The following is a 5,578-nucleotide window of genomic DNA, read 5'->3' on the forward strand; positions in this document are numbered from 1 at the left end:
GGGGGGAAGAACTTTTATATGAATTATTTTTCATTTTAATATTTGGATTTACATGTTAGCGATATATCAGTATATAATTTCTTGATTTAGTATGCATGTTAATAATATTTTTAAGACATTGGTAATGTTTCATATTCTCGTTTTTTAGTGGGTGTTGGTGATGTTTCATCTTTCTCTTTTTATTTTAGTGTTTATAGGAATACAAATAGCAAAATACATGGGAGTCAAGGTCAATCAAGGTTAGCTCGGCCTTTATAGCTCGGCCTTTAAATAAAAAAAATTAAGGGCTTTCATAATTAATCTGGATGAATCTGACCCATCAATCAGGGCTGGACTGATATCCCAGACCAACTTAGGGTTAGATTGGTTAAGATTCTTGCTCCCATGCCCCTTGTATGTTCACTGGTGGATATCCTTATGCACTCTTCCATTAGTTTAAACATTAACGCGTAATCCTTTATCGTTCTCTTACCTTTTCTTTATTTTGCAAAATTAATATGATTCTAAAGCTATGAGGCATCCATGCATGATCAAACTTGTACGTTTTACTTTATGTGGGTGAGGACAAAATTAGAAGTGGAAATTATGAAGATTGTGGGATGGGTGAAAAGCAAAACTAAAGCAGTCACATGCCGAATAAGAGAAAGAAACACCAGCATTTTTATGTTGGTGTGAATAAAAAAATTGAAGTGGCAATTATAAAGGTTGTAGCTAGGGTGGATAAGGAGCATACTAAAGCAGCCACATGCCCAAAAAATAAAAAAGCAAAGGCCAACAGAAGCCCAATTGCATCAGTGAGAATCCAAAAGGATAAGTAGTTGAGGATTATTAAATTATTGAGCTTAATTGTGGAGCTTATCAGCTTAATTATGGATTTATCCGACCCTAGTTAGGCACCCTTTACCATACCAGTTTGACAAGAGTAGACCTGTATCTCAAACATGAACATGCATCGATGAAAATATATAAACAGTTTTTCTACAGAAAATGGGCAGTTGATTCAATCTGACGCAGCGATTGAGGTTTTTGGTGGGAAAATTTTGAAATTCCCTCATAAGCGGTGACATGGTGTCCATACAAGAGGGAGAGACGTAGGTGGAGCGTCAAAGCTATTGGCCAATGGTTACATGGTCTGCGTAGAGGGAATGGAGACGTGCTGGGAAAGGATATGGCCGTTGGACAGGTGTCATGCTTATAATAAAGGGCAATGTAGTGGGGGTAGTTATTTAATGGTGCTCGTATGGGACAGTTGCCTAACTAAAAGGAGATCCTATTTAAGGGAAGGAATTTCGGCAAAAAAGGGGATCAACATAACAGCACAAAACCCTTATTAACAATGCAATCCTTTATCCGTTTTGTTAACTTTCTAGTGTTAGACGATTTTTTTTTTTTTTGGCTAGAGATAAAATTTTTTATTAAAAAATAGAGAAAATAAAAATACAACTTAGTCAATATGATTTACCCCCATCTTCGACATGGCCATCAGCAAAGAAAACTAACATAAATGAAACAGAGGCCTCGAAGCAGCATCATGCGCAATCTCAAATCTGATATGCGAAGGAAAAATAATATTTATCTCCGAAGAACCCGATTTAGCAGCATCCTTGGAAAGGAAATCTACCACACCATTAGCTTCACGAAAGCAGTAAGGGACCTTCCAGTTTATTGAGTCTAGAAAACTCTTAACTGAAAACCAATCTTGAGCCGCAAACCATGGGATAGATTGATTTTGAATCACAACAAGTACCGCTGCCTAGTCAGATTCAATCCAAAGAGCATCCTTAGTCATAATTTAGGACTCTCTCATTTAGCATTTCATGTAACTCTTTTACATGTCTCCATTTTTGTGGACTCTTGTGCCTTGTACTCAAAATTTGTCTCAAGGAATAGATTGATTCTTCTGTTTCAGTCTTCTAACTTGTCTTATGAGCTTGATCTTGTCTTGTCTAAATTCCCTGGAGCGATCGGAGCAAGAGGGGACTCCAGATTCCAGTTGCTTGATTGAAATCAGATCACTTTGATTCCGATCGGGAAGGATTCTGGCACGCCTAAGAGAAAATCGATACAGTCAACAATGTCTTGAGGGATCAAGGGGAATTTCGCACCAACATCTTTTTTGCATGCCTAGTGGGACCCTCTCAAGCATGGTGGTCCAAATAAGAGGAAATTCCAGACACTCTTTGAGGAACGGAAAATTCCGAATTCTCCATAAGCCTCAAGCCCAAATCCAGAAGCAAAGATCCCGTCTTCCGGAGATCAGTTGGGTGTGGTGACTAACAATATAACTAAGCACTTGGCAATTGCCATGCAAGGAGTTTTTCGGTCTTTGGCCGAGAACATGCACCGGATGATAGCCCAATCAATGAGCACTAGAATTGATCGAATGTTTGAAAAGATGCTGAATCTCCTAACACCGCACATTCGGTCGACTAGCTAGGCCAATTCCAACATGGCCTCTTCAAGCAACCCTCTAGGTTTTGGAGAACAGAACAGAGACGCGAGGATTCCAGCTCAAGAGGGTAATGTTGGAATCAATCAAAACCAACATGCATAGGTAATGTACACCAACCATCCTTACCAACAAGGGTCATGGTATGCACCAGCTAACACAGCCGCTGCAGGGGAAAACAATGCCCTAGTGAATAGTTCATGGTATGCGCTGGCCAACATGGACGCAACGGGGGCAAATGCCATATCATTGGGTGGTCAAGCACACCCAACTAACCACCAAGGCCACATTGAGAAGAGGAATGGAGGAAATGGTAGCAGGACCACCATCCCTTGTCAAAACAAACCAGACCCCCGAGGGGCGGTGTGGAATGAGGTAACGGGGTTGACCATATGGAGAACGGTCAAAGGAATCCGATCCCACTCATGCCAGAGCCGCTTGTCGGTCAAGGGAACTCTATGCTAGTTGACCGTGATGAGGAATTAATTAGGATAATTCAGGAGCTTTCAGACCAATTACAAGGCCAATATACCAAAAATCTTATCCCGAGTATTTGGACTTGGTCGATGTTGGTAGAAACTTGAAGATACCAGAGTTTTCTTAATTTTCTGAGGAGGATAACATGTCAACTAGGGGTGTCAATTCCTAAATCGAATCGGTAAAACCGACTGGACCGAACCGATAACAACATCGATCGAACCAAAGCCTTATTGGTTCGGTTCAGTTTCGAGTATTGCAACCCCAAAACCAAATCGAATCGCACCGAAAACCGGATGAATCCGAAACCAAACCAAAACCGGCTCAAAACCCAGACCGAAACCGAAACCAAACCGGTAAGAAACTGAAACACTCCAAAATTCATTAAAAAAATCAAAATTTGCATAGTTTTGTATACATTTGTATGGAAAGTCGAATCCAAACTAGACCAAAAACCAAAACCAACCCGGTTATAAATCGATTTAAGAAACCGAAGACAAACCAAAATCAAACTGCACCGAAACCGAAATCAAATCGAAATCGAAATTTCTTTATTAGTTCGATTTCGATTTCAACTTTCTCACACCAAAACCGACTCAATCCAAATCAAAACCGAGCCAGACCGAGGGATTGACACCCCTACTGTCAACCGTAGAGCATATTGCTCACTTCACCATCTAGTGTGGGACAGTAGGGGCAAGTGACGTTTTGAAGTTGAGGTTATTTCTCAGCTCGTTGACTGGCGGGGCATCACATGGTACACCAACTTGTCGGTCAATTCTATACAAAACTGGGGAGAGATGGAAGACAAGTTCCATCTACATTTCTATAGGACTGAACCTACTGTTTCGGTGTCCGACCCAGCAAGGATGCATCAAGGTGTCTAACTCTGATAACCAAACCTTGCCGGCTAAAGTAGGCTCTGTCGGAATGCCTGTGTTTGGCACTTGTGCTTCACCATCTCTATGCAACTTTCTTCCAGGTTTTCATGTATTCTTGTTCGTTCACAAATTACAAATCACGTCCTCTTTAATATCTAGGAATTTTTATAAGCAAAAGGAGTACCAAAATGGATAAATTGAAAAAAAAAAAATTGATAATTATCCGGATTGACTGTAACTCTGACTGAAAACCAATGAAATAGAATAATTAATCCTCTCACTTCATATAAGTAATTCTTTTAGATTTTATTTCATTGGCGGTTAGTAGGATTTTAGCTAATTGAGATCAACCAAAGCAACAGTGGTAGTCAAATTTTATCCACCAAATTGTCTCTTGTGGATCAAATTTACCTGTTGCCTGAGTTGTGGCTGCAATCCCGTAGCAGTCCAAGAAATAGAATTTAAGAGAATATTTTAAAAAATAATATAATTTAATAAAATCTTTATAAACCCTAAGATAGAGAATTATTCCATTTCTTTTGACTGCGAATAAGGTTACAGCTAGTTCGCAGCTAAATTTTTTCCGTCTCTCCCGTCTCCCCACATGACAGGCGATTTCCAACTGTCATGATTCTAAACTTGACTTGTCATTTCTGGCCATGGAAAGTCGGACAACCCCACGAGACAATTGGATGTCATTCAAGACGTGGGACTATATGGACCCGCATCTGAACCAACTCTGGCAGAAAATAAACGTTCTATGCCCTCCCTTTACCTCTGCATGCCGAAGAGATGATTCATGACCAGAAGGAAAATTGATGGCTAAGAGCAGAATAGAATTCCTCAAACAATTAGCAGAACCTCGATCCATCCTGCGATATCTGCAACCATCAAGGCTACAGGACTGATCACAGGTTGGAGCTGAACCTGACCCTCCCGCAATATTTGGAACCTTCGAAACTGGACTGAATCTCTAGTTTCGATAAACTTAAGAACCCAAGGAGTCCCCATCTCCGATCTCAAGAGGTGTAGGTTTTAGCGGCGAGACAGGGGAGAAAGAGAAGGGGCAACGTTGATGGAGAGAGTAGGTTGCAGCAATAGAAGATTGAACGGCTTAGATGAAAAGAATAGCGATCCGTCGGTCACTAAAGTGTTTGCGTGAAATGGGTGGGAGATTCCAATCTAACCTGTCGGCTCAGAAATTTTTTGCCGTAATGTGCCGGATATGTCTATATGTAACCATTTTCCTGGAGTATTAGGCCTTTCTGCAACCAATTTGTCACTGGTTTCTCAGTTTAAAAGTGATGTACCCCAACAATTTTCTTATTGCTTGGGCAATGCAAGTGATCCTTCTTCTAAAGGTAATGTGATCATTGGTCCATATGCAGAAACCAGTGGCCAAACTACTCCCTTCACATTTGATAACCATTATCATGTCAATCCAATCGAAATTGAAGTGGGATCTCAAAGTCTTAATCTTTCTCCAAAGCTATTTGGTCCTCCTGGGAATGTGATCTTAGATAGTGGCACCATATACACATTTTTACCACCAAAAGTATATAAGATGTTATATCTCAGACAATCAAAAGCTTCAAGGTTACACCGATACCACCTCCAAGACCAGGGATGTCATGCTACAGTGGAAATATCATAGTTAGCAAATTCGGATTCGGGAATTTTTCGAGCGGAGAATTATTCGGAATAATTCGGACGATTAATTTAAGGATTCGGTCAAAAAAGCGGTCAAAAAATCTTATTGGGTTTTTTTTTT

The sequence above is a fragment of the Macadamia integrifolia genome, chromosome 1 (assembly GCF_013358625.1).
Source record: "Macadamia integrifolia cultivar HAES 741 chromosome 1, SCU_Mint_v3, whole genome shotgun sequence".
In the NCBI taxonomy this organism is placed as follows: domain Eukaryota; kingdom Viridiplantae; phylum Streptophyta; class Magnoliopsida; order Proteales; family Proteaceae; genus Macadamia; species Macadamia integrifolia.